This window comes from Sturnus vulgaris, chromosome 9 (genome assembly GCF_052056855.1).
Source record: "Sturnus vulgaris isolate bStuVul1 chromosome 9, bStuVul1.hap1, whole genome shotgun sequence".
Classification (NCBI taxonomy): Eukaryota; Metazoa; Chordata; class Aves; order Passeriformes; family Sturnidae; genus Sturnus; species Sturnus vulgaris.
The window spans coordinates 18,294,594-18,313,437 of NC_142251.1; the positions used below are offsets into that span (position 1 = coordinate 18,294,594).

The 18,844-nt window shown below is 40.2% G+C and overlaps 1 long non-coding RNA gene across 1 annotated transcript in view; it reads left to right on the forward strand.

Moving 5' to 3' along the window:
* Nucleotides 1–15,318: 15,318 nt before the first annotated feature.
* LOC148222831 (uncharacterized) overlaps nucleotides 15,319–18,844 on the forward strand; it is a 123,942-nt gene continuing 120,416 nt past the window's right edge. The window contains exons 1-2 of the long non-coding RNA XR_015805422.1: nucleotides 15,319–15,569; nucleotides 15,687–15,862. This is a non-coding gene — a long non-coding RNA (uncharacterized LOC148222831). The remainder of the gene's footprint in view (nucleotides 15,570–15,686; nucleotides 15,863–18,844) is intronic.

Sequence of the window (18,844 nt, forward strand, 5' to 3'; positions counted from 1 at the left end):
TTCACCTCTTCTGTCTTTCTCTGCTGCTTTCTATCTCTCCTCTTCTTTGTTTTTCACTTCTACTGTGCTTCTAAATTCATGTTTATTCTCACCAGGGTGGGAAAAGCATAATATCAAAAACTACTATTTATGGCTTTTTACCATAAATCTGATGCTGTGAAAAATACCAACTCTTTATTTCAGATAGTGACCCCTTTGCAGGCATATGTCAAATTAAACATTTCCCACCCTGTTACAACTTACTGCTTTAAAGACATAACTTTTATTGTAGTTTGTTAGCTCTCTCTTTCTATCTTTTTAGTTTTTAAGCAGATTTATGCACTAATAGATCTCTCAGGTTTGCCATGCTCTCTCGCTGCAAGTTTCATCTTTCATTTTTTTTGTGTCTGCTAAAGATTTTCTACTAATCATACAGTACACTCATGAGTGAAAGTAATACAGGATTTCACATGGGAACCGTGGACCATACATGGATACATTGAGAACAGGATACTTCACCTTTTCGGAGTCATGGGTTCAAATGAATACTAGAGCAGTTCGGGCACTTCAGGAGTTTTTCTGATTGTTGTGGGAGTTTTTTCCCTTTTGATTCGAAATAGGATTTTACACAGTTAACATTCAAGAGTAACTGAATGATCCTGGAGCATTTGGTAAAAGTGTTCAAATCAGCATTTTTCAGTCACTTTTCCAGTACAACCACTGTAGATACATTGATGCCAGAATATTTGTGAACTGATGTCTTCCTTGGGTGGCTTTCAAATCAGAAATTAGCTATCAGCTTTTGAAGGTCATGGTATAATGTAGGGTCATGTATTAGTCTCAAATACATTAAATAAAAAGCATTTTCTCAGAATTACACCCAGTATATGATTTAAGCTATACTCCAAGTATTGCAGTGATCATCCAATCTGAAGTGCTGGTAGACTCCTGTTCATACATACTCCAAGCTTGTGAATCAGCATCTTTTTACAACTTGAGCACCCAAACGCCCAGATGTGACTATTTCGAATGATTTAAGCAGTAGCTAAGGGTCTGACTGAGCTGACCTGTTACGTTTTTCATCTGTACAATATGATATCCCATATTTTTCTAAAATAAAATTATCAGATTTCCTTTTGTGTATCAGAACATGCTTGCGTGTTTGAACTAGAAATGTGACTTGAAATTTGCCATTCTGTGTGTTCAGCTTGTGCTGAATTATTTCCACTCTAAAACGTGTATCAGATAGCATACAGTGATTGCCATATGTGTAATTTTGAAATAACTGTAAACATCTGCACTCTCTGATTGTGTGCAAATATAGGGGTTTATAAAAGGGTAAGTTACATACTGCTTGCTAGGCTTATTTCCTTAAAAAGAAATTTCTATACTTTCCTCATTTTGAAAGTTTTGCCCCTGAGGCAAAAACCTCAAGGGAAAGAATATATGTTGGCTTTGACTTGTTATAAATTCAGCAGGGTTTATTATGAGATTATGTTTGTATCAGCCAAAATTAAAAGTAATGGCAGTTGTAATTGTCATGAAAGCATTTTTTAATTAATCTGAAGAAAATCACTTTTCAGTTATGGATACTTAGTCTTTAAAGTGGTAACTCTTCAGAAAATGCAGACTTAATAATGTCCTAACTCCTAGAACTTCCAAAAACGTGTCTTTCATGAGATGGTACTGCATTTTGTATAGTAATTTGTACATTTTTGTTGTTACAAAATGTAAATAAGTTTCTGTATTTTTAGCTCTTCAGAATGTGAAAAACATCACTTTTATTAAAATTTTACTAAAAATAAGATCTATGAATAACTTCTTACAGTCCATGGAATGTGAGTTTTCAGATTGTTAGTGAAATTTTACCATAGGCATGGTGATTCTCCAAACTCAATTTCAGATTTTTAAAATAATTATGGAGTTTTGTCAGAGGGCAGTTGTTGATTTTTATTTCTTTGTGGATAATTATATTTTTCTCTGGTGGAGCAATGAAATTGCTTGGAGAAGTCCAAAAATGATTGCTCAGATAATGCTGAGTGGCAAATACGGTATGTAAATGAAATAAACCAAAACCTTATACCATGCTAACTAGAAATTGGGGGGAACCTCAAAGCTATGGGAATATGCTTCAAAGTGTTTCTGTATATTGTGATTTAACGTAACAGTTCTTACAGCTATTTGTAGCTTGCCATTTTTAATGTTTTACATTAAGAATTTTATAAGCCATCTTATAAAAACAGTTTTTGATTCATTATAATTTTCTTATTTTTTCTAATTTTCTTACAGCATGACAAGATTAACCAGATCCTGCTATGTGCAGGATTTAAGGCAATGTGATTTCAAACTCTAACTTATGCCAGATAATTTGTCTAATTCTGTGCTTAGCTAACATGTATACTTCTGTCAAAACATTAGAAAAAGAAATTGTGGTTTTTTTTGCCAACAGGAGTACAAATCCACTAGTCCCATCTCAAGAAATGGTTTTCCCGATATCAGATGTGTTACAGCCAGCAAGGCTGCTCAAAAGGTTTGATTGTGTTAGGTGGGGATGAGGCTGAAATCCTTGTTCTGTTCCAGACTCTGAGACAACCTGAAATTCAGTTTTGCTGAGGTGAACAAATGGCTTTTAAATAATTAGGCAGAATGCCCCATGTCTTGTAGTCCTGATAGGGACTGCATAGAAAGGGATATATACATATATATATATATATATTTATATATACACACACACATATATATGACAACATCTACAATATTTCTTACCCTCCTAGTTTCTTAGGGAGCTGAGCAGCTGCAGCCTACTAGTGTGATTCCAGCCACACAGAGGATAAGAAAGAATGATTTTTCTGAAATTATAAGATTTGGCATGGTATTTTCTACTCAATGGGCCTTGGTAAAGTTAGACACTCAGTAGACTGCAGTAGTCTTTAACTAATGGGTTATCATTATCTATAGTTTTCTTTTAGAGCATTGGCTTGCTAGAGCCAGTGACAAAGTTCCTGCCTTGCTCTGGAATTAATTATAGGCCACAATAATGTGGCTTTAAAGAATTTCTTTACTTTGTTTTTTCCTTTGATGTAAGAATTTAGTATCACATCATTTGAGAATTTTGAGGTTTGAAATTCTCTCCTGTGCATGTGTTTGGTCCTGAGGATGGTTAACAAAATGAGATTTAAGGTGAAGCAGGAACTCACCAAAAAATTTTACAGCTTGCTGTATCTGTTGCTGTTTTCTGAGTTGAGTGAATTTTCCTCTGATCAACAAACTAAATTTGGAAGAGGGTTACATTGCTTTGTTTTTTCCCTTTAAGAGTTGACAGCATGTGATGTGTAAAATCTATTCTTTCTTGAGTAGTTCTGCAGGCAGGCAGCAAAGGAAAAGTGAAGAACTTTTCTTCCTTTGGAAAAATGTGAATTAAATGCAGATTTGACTTAAATGTCTCAAAAAACTTAGCTGAAAATAGCAATTTTATTACGGAAGAGTTCTGCATGCTTTGAGTTTTAGCCCAGTTTCATTAGGAAATGAGGCGTGTGTAATTGCACCATGGCTGTGTGAATGTGCTGTTCCCGAGGTAACTCCTGTCTCTTCCTTGTCATTCCTGCACCCTTTGGTTGGGGCAGAGGGCATGCAGGTCTCCACTACTAAAGCATTTCTGTCCTATCCTCGTGATTAGTTGGCTTGCTAGGTCCAAGTCCTTACTTCCAGTGCTCTGGGCAAGGGAAGATGTGGTGCCTTGTCCTTTGCCAGGAGTTCTCAAACTGGCACTGACATGGTTCACTCCCTCTTCATGGGCAGCAGCTTGTGAGAGAGCAAACGTGGTGGGGCCTGGGGATACTGGGTACAGGACATGAGAAGTTAAAGGAAAGGGATAATTTGCAGGAGGAGCAGAGTATTGGACAGAGGAGCATTGAGGGTGTTGCAGTAGCTTGCTTTCATTGTTTCATGCATAAATAGATGTGGAAAATTATTGACAAGGCGAGACATATTGGCTGAATAATTTTATAGGGGTATTTTACAAACTAGTCTGAACAAAGGCAGTCCAGCTTGTGAGGTAAATGTGATATATTTTCACATCAGCTCAACAGGTACAGAGGTATCAGAGCTTAGCACTTGGATGCAGACTGCTGTGGAAGTTGGTTTTCCTAGGATGAGTACTTATCATCCCTGGAAGCCAGCAAGACTGAAAGCCTAAAGCCTCTAGCCCTAGGTTAGGCTACATGTCAGGGTAGTTTAGGATGATTGACACTGATGGCTGGCCAAAGAGCTGGATAAAGTAAGCTAGTGGGATCCAGGAAGAGATTTGTTAGAGGAGTCACCAAGTGACACATGTTGGCACTTTTATTTTTTGATGAAAAATATAAACTATAAGATTTCTGACTGTCTATTCCATGACAGGGAACACCAGTGTCCTTTGGGCTAACTCTATTCCCCCAGTTCCTTAATGCCTGGGGCTTATCTCTGACAGCATCAACACTCTTTGAAGATCTCAGTTGTGCAGCTGAAATCTTGCTGGACTAGTCTGTTCTTCTCTGAAGCAAGAAAGGTTTCTTGGCAGCTCCATCTGACAAGTGCCAGTGATTTGTTGAGTGTGGTGGGACAGTGGCCTTTCCACTTTAAAACACCAGCAATCCTCAGCTAGTAAAGAGTCCTGGTGCTGTGTCAACAAGATACTCCTTTCATCATGCTGTGCTTTGTTGTTTAAACATTAACCTTCAGGTATTGACTTAGATAATTTGAGTAAACTTTTTGTGAGCAACGTTTATCTTTCAAAATGAGGGAGCTTTTCCTTTTTCCTCTTTTTAGAGAGAGGGAGATTTTCCTGTTGATTATAGAAAATAAACGAAAAGTTGCTATTTTCCAGTTCTTAAGCAAATTTTGCTTGACCTTAACCATTTTGATCAGAAATGTGTTTAACTTGTTTAAACTGTGGCAAAAGTCACAACTTCCTTAGTCTGTATCACTGCTTTGCCATGCTGACTCCTAGACTTCAGGGAAAAAATAACCTTGACCTAAGTCTTTTGCAACAATTTAAAAGTCTGCTTTGGTTTTTAGAAAGTGGTCATTTTCAGGTTCCTCTTAGACGGAAGATGGAGCTAAACCTCATCTTCCTTCAAGTGTAGTTGCATTAAAATATATGATTAATAGCCAATAACCTTTTCCTATTGGTGGCTCTTCACTCAAAATGGGTCTTATAAACAGAGGTGTTTGTGATGCCATCCTGTTACAATTGAAAATATTTTAATTAGAGAATGGTAATGCCAAGAACTTCTGCACTGCTGTGGGTGAACTTTAAATAGTTTTTTTCCTGCAGGTGGCATACCTTGCTTGAGTACATGTACAGCAAGTCTTGGTCCACCAAGGGATGTGCTATTAGTTGTGGCAATGGAAGAATTGCCACATCACCGCCCATTATCACTGGCAAGTGACTGGAGTTGCTCAGCAAAACTGAAGTCTATAGAGTGCAAGTAATCTTGCTAACAGATCAATATTAACATTTATTTGCAATTTTCTTAAGGATATCTTGAAATCTTTAGAAGTAGTTTGCTTTTCAAAGCAAACGGGTAAAGTATCTGAACTTTTTTTCACAGGAATGTAGACTGTTGGTTTGTATAAGCTATGATCTATAAATGTTACACACATCCTGAATAAATTGCCCTAAGGAAAGGGATTCAGTATTTCATTTAATTTCTAATTCCAAGTTTTGCAAATATGGGAATTCTGTAAAACACAGCTTTTTTCCAGGGTGACTTTGAACAACATATTATAACATATATATTATAACATATAAATATTCCTGTATAGCTAAATAAAGGTACAAAGATTCTTCCTATGCTGGGAGCAGTTATCCAGCTGCCTTCTGGGCTTAGAACTGTTTGGTAAGCTTCCAGGAAGATTTACTGGATGGGAAATATATTGTGCTTGGTGTGCCTGGACAATAGTACAAACCCTAAACTTCCCTCAGCGAGCCATCACACTTGAAGAAGAAAAACCTGGTTATCTGCTGTAGGTCCCTGGGAATTCAGGCCTTGTAGAATTCCGTGTTTATAGGACTCTTCAGCACTTTTGAGATCCTTAAGTAATAATAGCAGGTTGCATCCATGATTTCAGGACATTTGGGTGAGTACTGTAGAGTGATTAGGGCTCTCTGCACTTCAGGCTCTTGGATTAAGATACTGAATAGCCTTAGAAAAATCTGGCAACCTTTCAGTCTGTTTTGAGAAAGTTCCCTCATAAGAAGTCATTAGATATTGAAAGTTATATTCTTTTCAGCTTCACTTAGGATTTAGCGACCTGCTTGAATCCTGAGTATCCAAAATCCTTGCAACACTCTGAGAGAAGCTCTTAAAATGCTTTGTTTTTTGGAAATATTTTTGGAACTTAATGTTACACTCTAGATAATGCTTTTGTAATTAGAAAGTTACATTTTTCAGTCCCCTGACACCTACTTTGTATGTTACTTACATTTATGTTAGTAGAATTTAATAGTAGTCAATATAGAAGTTGGTGAACTTGCAGGAGGATTACCACTTGGAACAATAGGCATTCGTTTCCTGTGCTGGAAAAAGCGAGTCCAGGCTTCTGGCACTTAGAAGGTGGTATCTAGGCAACTGCTACTGAGTGCCAAAATCCTCTCTTGTGCAGACATCTGCCCTGCCAAAACCATGTTCCTAGGGAGAAGGGAAAGTTCATCCAGATGTAGTGACTGAGTATGCAAAGAAAATGAAACTTGAGGAACAAATCCAGTAAATACTGAATTGCTACACAAGAACTTCAGCTCCCCAGAGATGAGACAAGTAGCAAAAGCTTCCTCTGCACATACTGTGTGGAAGGTGGCTACTGCAGGGCACGTGTCCTGAACTTGTACCCTCTCCCAGCTGGTTTCAGCCTATGTCCTTGCACTCCTTTTAACAAGGCTTCTTTTTCTTCCTTTTCCGATTTCAAAAATGAATTTGCAAGCTTTTAACTTGTGGTGTTTTAAGGCTTTTTAAAATCTGTCAAGCATCACTATGCAGGTGAGCTGTGTGTCACTGAGGCCAGGTGTGATTCACTTAAAACTGGAAATAAAGAATGTACACTGAATGAAGCTGAGACTTCACTTTTATGGATTAATAATTGCCACAAATAGAGCTCAGATCTTTGGGCTGCCTTAATCTATAGTACAAAATTTCCTGTTGAGTAAGTATGTGTACATCAAGTTGCCTTTCTCTGTCAGGGAACAGAATGCCTATTTGCTACCACTCTATTGTTCAGAGATATTAACAACTCCTACCGATAAAAAGCTGATGTTTTAAACTGGTTGATTTATATGAGTTATCAGGTTTGTTACAGACTTCCTTATTCTTCTGTGTTTGGCAATTTTAGAAGTGTTAAAGTGTCAAAATATCTTACACTAGTTAGCATTTAAGCGCCTTCTTTTGCAATCATTTCAAGCAGTAAGGAATATGGAACAGTTACAAGTTTCAAATATTTTGGATGTCACCTTTGTTCCAAATTTGAATTTAAGATACTTCATGCTTGTAAAATTGCAACTGGATTTTTAAAGTCTAGCATGTACAGCTGCCTGATTCCTTGTACAAAATGGGATGAAAGGTTTAGCTACACACAATAGACATGTAACTTTAAAAATATTGATACTATTAATGTAACCTATTTCTCTTTCCTGTCCCTTTGTTAACATGGCTGTCAAGGATGGGAGGTGTTCCAAATGCTCCTCTTGCACTGCACGAAGTAGCCAGGAATCGTTCAGGAGGTGCTTTCACTTTACAGTTGGGTTGCTCTTAAGGCTTGCTGCTATTCAAGGTATTAGTTCTGCTCCTGCCATTCTTGCTTGGGAACTTCTGCCAGCTCTGATGCCTGTCTTCTTGCTCTTCATCTGCATGATTCAACCTGCTAAACTGACAGCATCCCTACCAAAAAAGTCAAACTTCTGCCTTGTCTTCCCCCTCTCCCCTTTTTGGCATTAGGTTTTGCCCTTTGGTGGACTGAGCCTGGTCACTGAATGGTTACAGAAATACTAAAGGAAATGGAGCATACTCCTGGGAGGAGGGGGGAAAACAACTCCCCTGCTTCAACAGAAGTCAAATATCAGCTGACATGTAACACAATCTCATATTTAGAACACTTTATGCTGATATAGTTGTTCCAGCCCTAAAGGCTAGAACTGTCACAGATTTTACATACAGATGGAGATACTGAGTTACTCGAGTACTTGAGCTAATAAACACCGTGATGTTTGTTGACCTAGGTGCCCATGTGAATCTCTTCAGTTTCTAGACATTAACAATAACTTAAATATTGTATATTACACAGTTGTAACATAAATTAACAAAATAAACGCATCACTTATGCAGCAGCATCTTATGAAATGGTCTGCCACACACTGCCAAATAAGTGGATTACATCAGCTTCATGGGCTATGTGAAATGTTTTACTCAAGTAACATTATTTAACTTCTTAACGTTTTTTCTTGAAAAAGAACTTTTTTTTTACTTTTCGTGAAAAAGGAAAAAAATACTTGTAATTATGGATTAATGATCTCTGGGATGCTGTTTATTTTGCAAGGGGTTTTTTTGTAGGGTTATGCTTTTTTCCACTACCTTTTGCCTATCAAGCCTCTTTTGTTGTGTTTTGATCATTGCTGCTTTAGGTCCAAGCAGGATTCACCAGACAGGGCTCTGTTGAAATCTCTGGTTATTATCTGGCTGGGATTTTCTTGTTCTGTTTCCAGACATCTCTTTTGAAACAATGTGTTAGGTCTTTGTTAATTATGCTAAGAATTACATTTGCTTTTAATTATGGAATTGGGCTGACATTTATGCCATGAGTTTCTTTAAGAAAAGCTTTCCTTTGACTTTGAGGTGTCAGACATGTTGTAAAGGCCATAAAAATTCTCTAATAAACACTTCTGATTTTTGCCCCATCACTAGTATAAGAGGAGAAAGACAAAAAAATGATGCTGCATGAGCCAGGGTTTTACTGCTTTATGGTGACAGATAATGGTAATATTTACTACATATGAGCCATGCACATAAATCTACATATTTATGTAGTAATGAATGCAGTAAAATATTGTGGCATTTCTACTTAGAACATAATTGCCATGTATATTAACACAGATCTGGATGTCATAGAAAGTGAGCCAAAAATAAAGGTGTTTTACCAAATTGATTCAGTACTATGGGAATATTTTAAGAAGCTGTAATAAGGGAGGTTCTTGAGAAATAGACTGAAATATTTGTTTATATATAATGACAATGTAAAGGTGATAAGCAGTGTCATTCTTGCAGCTGATTACATGCTGCAAAGGTAGCTGCAGATTAGCTCTTGTACGAAATTTCTGAAGTGTATTAATAGCTCTGTTCTTTAGAGTCAAAGCAGACTGAAAATTGAATTAAAAAAAGAAAATGTTCTGCTAGACTTGGTTTACTCTTTTCTAAAACTTTGCACCTCTTTTCCCCTTGCTCTATCATTTTCCATTTATCTCAGCCTAGATACACCAAACCTTAAATGAAAATATTTTTTTCTTTACCTTAGCACCTGCCTGTCATCACACCACCTGCCCCAAGTTTGGAGCATTTGCATTGTTTACATTGATTGGTTTTGAAAGCTGCTCTCCTGATCTGCTCTCCATCCAGCATTGCATCCTTGTGCCTTATTCCCCTGATGTTGCTGCCTCCTTGTCCTCTGAGCACCACCCTTCCCCTGTGCATGTCCCCCACGCTCTTGCTTTGGGCTCCCTTTGCTTGTTGGAGGTGTGATGGTGCTGAGGCACACCCAGCACCCCAATGCTGTTGTTGGCCCTCTGCAGGTGTGAGCACACTGGGAACTCTTGGGTTTGGGAGCAGTTTCAGGAACTCCTTGTCTTCTTCAGCCACAACTGACCTTGGGGGACTTAAAGATTCTAAACCTGAGCACAGAAAGTGCTGCCTTGTGATGCACCATCTTTATCCTTCATGTCCTGTGTATGGAGCCCTGGCCCAGGACACCTCTCCTACAAGTGCAATGGGGGACTTGAACAAGACCTGTTGTCTGTTCAGAACATCACATTTTACCAGCAAGATGTCCAGGTAATGGTGATGGTCTCGATTCTGAAATGAGGAGTGGGAACGTTGAGGATGTGTTTTCTATGTATATACAGGATGTATACACAGGTTTAGATCAGACTTTAAGTCTTGCTGGATAGTTATAATGGTGGTAGCAGTGCTTCTAAGCACATGCCAGAGCTTTCAATTTTATTGATGTGCAAAGGCAAACGAGGGGTATTTTTCAGGGCTCTGACCCAGTCCCTTCCCATCTATATGAGCCTGTTTCTCAGGCAAGATACATGTGGGATATGGCAGAATTGCTAGTTAGTTTGGGTTTTTTAGATCACAAAATCTACTGCTATACTAAAGGAAGGGCTAGTAATGAGAAAGGATCAATTGACAAGAGAAAGGGTGATTGCTAGTGTTGAGCAGGGAAAATGCTCTCAGAGTTTTCTTTAAAGAGTTTCTTTCAGCATGTTCTCTAATGACCTTGAAGGTGAGGTTAATTTGATATTGATCAGATTAACAAATGTAAAATCTGGTAAATAAAAGCAATTAATTGAAAATAGTGAGGAGGTTGAATAAAAGTAAGGGGAGCTTTAACATTTGGAAGCACAAGAGGCTGCAGAACTGCTGATGTTCCTGAAGTTATGCATGAACTTGTGACTCCTTGTTACTTGCTACAGAGAACTTTGATTTCAGGGGCCTCTTGTGCTCCAGTATTTGATGCTGTTCACACTGAACAACCACTGAAGCACAGCAGAAAATAAGGTCTTGTCTCCCAGGATTTCTAGTCAGATTGCAAGCACCCTGACTTTCTTTAGAGGCTTGTATTTAATTAGTCGTAACATGGCCCAGGAAAACAGAGGAGATTTTTGAGCTCTCTGTCTATGTTACATTAAAGTGCTGTGCTATTGTGTCATGTTTGTTATTGAAAGAGGTAGAAGGATGTTGAGATTTAACAACTCTGTTTCTGAGCCTTGGCTGCACACTTGGGGCTCAGACACATGAGTATCCCTGTGTTCAGTATTAGTGTTGGTCCTTGTCTCTAGCCTTCATGGCAAGTATTCTGCCTTCTTGCTGAAGATGCACAGTGTGAGTGCAGGATATGGGACACCTGCACATCCTCATTTCCTTGATTCATGCAAATCCTGATTCCTGATGAGCACATCTTTCCACAGCTGCTGGCAGGTCATGAGAATAAACCTAGCAGCACACCCCATGTGCTCAGAATTCACCATGCTCCTCTCTTCCAAAGTAAACCCTGTAGTCTGTTCTTTACAGCACACTGTGTTCTGGGAGGTGCTGGGGTTTATGGAAAGTTCCACAGGCCTAGCAGGGAAGCTCCAGTTGGCATTGTGCACTAACATCTTGAGTAGAGATGCTTTAGGCAGATGCTTTTCCCTACCCTTGCTACTTATTCTGTCCTTTACATGTAAATGAGAAGACGTGAGAATATCAGCAAGTGAGCCCAGGCCTCTTGCTTTCATGCAGTGGGCAGAGAGAGAAAATGAAGTATTGTTAGCTGCCTTACCTCACTGCCTCCTCCAGCCCATTCTCATCCCATGAGTCCACTGAAAAGCCTTTCACTTTTCTGTACTAGAAATAACATTAGCAGGGAAAAAAACCCAACCACACTCCACTCCATACAGTGCAGCTGTATCATCTTTTCCCATGTGCCTACGTTGCTTTTAAGAAAAATAATAGAAACACTAGTGGGGAAAGACAGAGCACAAACAATTCCCACTCTTCCCCTTGAAGTGAGCAGTTTAAAAATGGGCTTATTTTGTTAGAATTCAGGGTAAATGCTTTTCAATAGATGAGAGATACTTTTGCTCAGTTCCAATGGACTCCACCAAATCAACCTCCCACTCAATTCAATTAATTCCCTTCCCCCTGTGTGTAAGGAACAAGGTTTGGATATAAAAACACTAAATGTAAGATTAAAACGTCTGCACAGATGATCAGAAGGGAGTCTATTTTAATAACCCTCTCAGATTGCTGTGCATGAGATGTGGAAGTAGGAGGTTTAATCTCAGTGCAGTGCCTTTACAATTATAATCAGAATTGAGCTGAGTATTGGTCAATAGGAAATTTGCTCCTCAGGGTAGGGAGATGACTGTAACAAGAATTAAGTCTCAGGATGTTAGTGAAGGAAACCATCTGAAAAGAATAATCAACTGCAGTGGTATGGATCTCGGGTTCACAGAAAGAATTGTTCAAAATTAAACAAAAACCCAGAGCAAGAAAAGCAGAAAATTCACAAAGACTTCGATGATCACTGTGCAAGCAGGAGAGAAACACAAGTTCCAAGTGCATGATGCTTTCCTTTGGTGATTTTTTTGCTTTAAGGTATTTACAGCTGGTGTCAGTGTAAAAGGAAGAAGTTATTCACTCTTTCCTTATGTTCAAGATTGGTTCCTATAAATCAGTGCAGAATGTATGAAAATTGTCATTCCTTTTAGGCAGGTCATGGGCTGAGAGACATAAAAAGTGCCAATTGAAAACACTGTTCTGTGGGTGCCTACATCTTTATTTGCTAAGATGTGAATCTCATTTCTTGGTTTTTTGCTACCATCTCTGTAGGCTCTATACTCAAAGGAAAGAAAAATGTTAATGATACAATTATGAGTTTTAGCAAAAGGCATTTGGGTTTATTCTTTGTTCTTAGGGCTTCTCAGGGCTCCGTTCTCAGCTCTGTGCTCTTCAACATCTTCATTAATGACCTGGACGCAGGACAGGAGGGGACACTGAGCACAAAGCTGGGAGGAGCTGTCTCCTCCTTTGAAGGCAGGGAGGCCCAGCAGAGAGGGCTGGGCACTCACCAACCCCAGGAAGTTCTACAAGGGAAAGTGCAGGGTTTGGCACCTGGGATGGGGCAGCCCTGGCTGTGCAGACAAACTGGGGAATGAGGGGCTGGAGAGCAGTGCCAGGGAAAGGCACTGGGGGAAGGTTGGAGTCAAGGGAAAGTGAACATGAGCCAGCAGTGCCCTGGCAGCCAGGAGGGACATCCCTGTCTGGGGGATCAGGAACAGCACGGCCAGCCAGGCAGGGGAGGGGATGGTCCTGCTCTGCTCTGAGCTGGGGCAGCCTCACCTCCAGTGCTGGGGCAGTTTGGGGTGCCACGGTATAAAACTGACATTGAGCTGTCAGAGAGGGTCCAAAGGAGGGTAACAAGGATGGGGAAGGGTCTGGAAGGGAAGCCATGAGGAGTGGCTTGGGTCCCTTGGTCTGTTCAGCCTGGAGGAGACAGAGGGGAGACCTCAGTGCAGTCACAGCTTCCCTGGGAGGGAAGAGCAGGGGCAGACACTGATCTCTGCTCTGGGGCGACAGTGACAGGACACAAGGGAATGGCATGGAGCTGTGCCAGGGGAGGTTTAGGTTGGATATCAGGAAAAGGTTCTTCACCCAGAGCATGTCTGGCCACTGGAACAGCTCCCCAGGGCAGTGGTCACAGCACCAAGCCTGGCAGAAGACAAGAATTTGGACAATGCTCTCAGGCACAGGGTGTGACTTGTAGGGATGGTCCCGTGCAAGGCCAGGAGTTGGATTCAATGACCCTGGGGGTCCCTTCCAAATTAGCATATTCTGTGATTCATACTCAAAACAGGAAACGGTTTTAGCAAAAAGCACTTGACAAAAAAAAAAATTGTCATTTTTGTTTGCATTTCTGCAGGTTCTGACCATTTACAGTATTTAGCATTTCAAGTTTTCCTGTCAGTGTGTAAATATTAACAATTCAGGATGCTTTTTATACCAAGGAAGTTTTCTGTGACGGTAAGCTATTGCCTTAATCCTTTTTAAAGCTGAAGATTTTCTAATATCCGATATTAATCACAATTGTTAGTCCTCTATGATTTAAATAGTGCAGCAGAGGTGTCCACTTCTTATGCAGAAGTACAATGTACAGTGTGGAGTTTCCTTCAGTCAAATCTTAGTCACATGATATGATACTTGAAATTACCACTTCAATTTAAAAGTGAATCTTGTTTCAAAGAGCTGACAGTTATGATGGCTTTTCAATATATTTATCACTGCTTCTGAATAATGAAATTACAGGACTCAAGCAAGTGCGATCAGGCCTCATCTTTGAAAACTGTCTCTGCTGGGGAACAGTCTGGCAAGGCCAACAGCAGCCAGGTAACCCTGTCAGTCATACCACATCAGGCTGGGATTGCCTTGGAACATGTGTCAGAAATACCAGCCTGGGGCACAGAACTCAGCAAAACTGGCTCCAGTGGGGGGAAAAGTCATTGGAAGCAGGTTGTTTATTTTGTGGGAGGGTAAGACAGACAAAACAGGGTCAAATAATGGGCAGAGGTATGGCAAGGTGTGCATAACTCTCTACTTTACTGCAAACTGCAGGAATCACTTCCATACATAAGTGCTGAAAGATATAGCAAAAAAATTGTAAAGCTGAATATAAAATGAATATTCTGGGGTTAAAGGTACTCTAATTGTTTGGGAGTTCAGATGAAGTTCTTAAAAATAAGACTACTGCTCTGGAAATCTTGAAAAAGCTATTAAGGAATTACCAGATTACAGGCAATTTTTTTTTTTTTTAAATTTCCTTCCAGTGCAAAGGCATATGGTGCCGCTGTGTCTCAAGCAATAAATAAACAGATGCCAGAATTGTAGCCTGTGTCTGACACTGCTAGAGCTGCCTCTGCCTCCCCAGAGCCCGAGGCTGCAGCACATTTCATGGTGCCCACCAGAGCCAGAGCACGGGCTTGAAATGCCAGAAGGGCTGGGCAGGGTCACAGTGCCACCAGCCTTGCCCATGTGTCCACCAGAGATTATTTCCCTTCTTGCTAATGAAGGTTTCCCTTCTTCAGACAAGAGATCAGACCTGGGCAGTGCTCCTGAGAGGGAGGAAGGGCCTGAGCTATACTTTCCATCATTCTGACTGTCCCAGGTGGATTATTTGGATGATTGCAGGATCATTTGGTGGCTTTCTCTCATAAGGCATCTCTGAACCTAGTCTGCCTTAATCTAGTCTTGAATGGAAGTTAATTTAGAGCTATTCAGAAGCTAATTTAGAGAGGTTTACTGAGCTCTCTTCAAGAGAGCAGTCTTTTAGGATTCCATTTCTAAATCGTGATTTTTCTTTTTACTGTGGTTTCCAGGCTCAGCATCAGGGAAAAATATCTTGGTTACTATTGTAGGACATGACATGGTGGGTAGTGGTGGTTACTTTATCTTTTAAGAAGTGTTGAATTCTTCTTGAAAGACTGATGGTACCTTTGCAGAGCACATGTGGCACACCTGTGTGGCTCTTAACCCCACTAGCACAGGCAGAGATGCCAGCAGCAGCCTGCAGTGAGCCCTGGATTGCAGCAAACACAGTTTCCTGTATTTTTCCCCAGGAATCTCACGATCATCGTTCTCATTACACACATCCTGCCAACTGTTTGTCATCTTGTCACCAATCTCCTGAGGCCCAGTGATGCTGTTCAGATGGATCCTTGGCCACCTTGCACCCAGTGCTTCCTTCTCCTGAAGAACACGTGGGAATGAGCACCATGTCCTGGGAGGATAACAGGAGATGCTTTACCTAGAGAGGTAACTGTTTAAAAAATCACAGTATTTCAATAACGAACCTAGGAGTTTGGCACTGGATTTTCTGCTTTTTATGCATTATTTTTATTTTCTGCACTTTTTATGCATTTTAATTGCCAGTTGTCTGAAGACTTTGGATGAACCTCATTCTGAACTTCAGGCTCTTGTGCCTTGAGGCCGTCAGATGTGCCAGATGCTGAAGACTGAGCAGTGAACACATTTGAGGCCATGCAAACACCACAGAATTGGCACCTGGTCTGTATGTTGTCCATCTGGCCTAGGATTTCCTCTGTGAGGTAGGGCCTTTGGCCAAATTATTCTATCTCTGATGGGTTCAGAACAAGGACTATACTGTGTGAATTGAGGGGCAGTGTAGAAACAGGCAGAGATGAGTCCCCTGTTGCTAACTGGTTACCAAAAAAACCCTTTTGGGACATTGGGAAGACTCCTGCTTGGGAGGATTAATGTATTTTCTTGGTAGTGCATCAGTATTTTCTGACTGAAATGACTCTAAAACAATAATTCTTTAGGTAGTATGGGGTGAGAGCAGGAAGGGTACAGGTGAACCTGGAGGAGGTGAGCTTTAGGGCTTCCCCCTGATATCTGAAATGTGGCACCAAAGCACCCAGCTGAGCACTCACCAGGCTGCTTCACTTGCCAGAGGAACATGCAGCTTAGCCCAGGGCAACCCCCTTGCTCAGAGCTCTTTTCCCCTTCAGCTGAATTGTATCCAGAACCTAATCCCACCTGTGCAAGTGTGGCATGACATCTTGATGGCATCATGGTTTGCACTGACATTAAACTGAGATATTTTAATTCATATTTAGTGTGAGGAAGAAATAAGACCTTCAGTGTTCACATGACACACCTCTCTGTGCCCATGCAACCCAGTCTAAGGTCTGCCCCTAAATTCCAGCTGAGTGCAGTTCAGGATTTTCCTGGAGTGTCAGGTTGGGACTATGAGTCTTGTTTTCAGAGAGAACTTTGGAAAAAATTGCGTTTGGTCGAGAAGTTAACTCGGGCTGAGATGTTTTCTTTTTCTGTTACTCCTTCCAGTCAGATAACTAAATTGATTAAAAAGCTGTTTTTAAAACAGAGGATTACTCAGTCTTTTGTAGTTCCTTCTACAAGAAAAACGTGCTCAATAGAAAGGAGCCTAAGGTTTGCAGTAGAGGGAGATAGCCCTGTAATCTTTGTGTCTATGTGTGGGAAGTACTTGAAAATTGCCTCCTACGGACAGATTAGTGAATTGTTGGTAGAGGAAAGTTTCTTAAAAATTATGCTTTGCATAAACTTTAAATTGCAGAAAACATCTACTTTCCTGTTATCTCCATTATTTATGTACTATCTGAAACAAATGTCATGCTGACACCTTACAAATTGTTTGCTACTGATTCTCCTATTACGTTACAGATGTTCCAAAAGTTTTCACACCAGCTTCTCAGAAAATATCTGAAGATGAGGGCAGGTTTCATTCTGTAGCATCATTGTTTTGGCAGGTATGAACAAAGCTGAGTGGGCTGATCACGTGCTTCCCATCTGTCAGCTCATCACTGTTAATAGGTGCTTGAAGGAAAATTGCAGTTATTTCACACAGCACTGGAAGCTGAAAGTTCATATGTCAAGAAAAGATGGACATGGAAATAACAGACTTTTTTATCTACAGAAGACATCCCCGTGCTGCCCTGTTGGGGGTAGTTATCTTGTGTGCACTTGTGATCTTGGTCTAATTTGGACTTGCTGATTCTCACTGAAAAGGACATTACCCTCAGTCTGGGTCTGTCTTCCTCAAGACATTGAAATGTAGAGCAGGATTTTTCCATAGCACTGAAGTCACCCTAAAGGCTGACAGAAAACTACAGTGCACAGGATTTCCTGACTCCTGGAACTACAGCTCATTCCTGAGTGCCAGCTATTGACACCTCTCTCTCAGCCCCATGTGTATTGCTGTTCCTTACCCACAGAGGTGAGGGCACAGCAGTTTCACAGGTCCGTGTGTCCACCATGGATAAAAGTTCCTCCAAATGCATGTTGGGCTCTATATCTTTAGTGGTTTTAATGACTAAATGATAAAATTTCCATCTCTTGCTTGTCTGAAACTCATTCTAACAGCCCAGTCAAACTGCCCACATCTGTGGCTTCCTGGGCTGCAGTTTGTCTCATATGATAAATACAGAAAGCTGTGCTTAACCTGGATTAGAGGCATCCTGCAGTGTTGGAAACAGCTCGGTGCTTGCAGGTTTGGGTACAGCATGTTACAGCATGGCTGAATTGTTAAAATGGCCACTTTGCCATTGATAGTGACCAGCCAAATGAAACTTGTCTTGCTATTGATTGTTAAGAGCAGCTAAGCAAGATTTTCAGTGTGATTCATCCCCCCTAAATTTAGCTGCCCAAATATTAGACATCTCATCTGAACCAGTCATCTACAGTAGTCTCAAAATTAGTCATCAGAGATAAGCAGCTCAACTCTACCTGTGTCAAGAGAGGTTTCTGGCAGGGATAGGGGTTAAGTCCTCTCCAGAGGTAACTCTTTTTCTCCACTCTTTCTGACTTAATTTAGTGACTTTTGGCAGCAAGGCAAGAGAAGCTCCGTTCTCTGCTCTGTTTTCCAAAAGTATCTTTTCCATTTCAACTATCAATATCCTTCCTTTTAATTACGAAAAAATGTCTTTGTGAAGCACTACCTGGATTTGCTGCCTTGATTTTAAGTTATTGCTTCTTATTTTCTTACTGTTTCTCCTGATTGTGAATTAGAATAATTTCCAGGTTGAGTGAAAAAGAAATGTTCTTTATTCTTTATTTAAACCCATTTTTTCCAGTAATCAATAGCATAACTGGAACTCTGGGTTTCAATGCTTTCTCCTTAAAAACATAGATCAGAGTATTGTGAAGCAATACATCTTCCCTGTCAAACATTTAATTTATTGTGCTGTTCATTTATAGCTTGAGACTAGAGAACTATTAGTTGACAAAAGAGGATGGATGACTCTTTTATTGAGTCCTTACACAGCTGGCAGAAGATAGCAAATGGAGGAAGGAGATGTGCAACACTCATTTCCAAACTTCTAATAAATCCTGGATGGATCACAAGGAATTTATGCTAACTTAAATAACTTTCCAAAGGATCAAGAATTGGCAATCATTTGTCTCCTTCACTGTGGTTAAACTTAAGCATCAGAAAGCAGTTTAAGAAGAAACTTTAATAGTGGTACAGCAGCTAATGTGGATATAGACAAATAAACGTGATCCATTTGTAACTCACTTATGGCTATTGC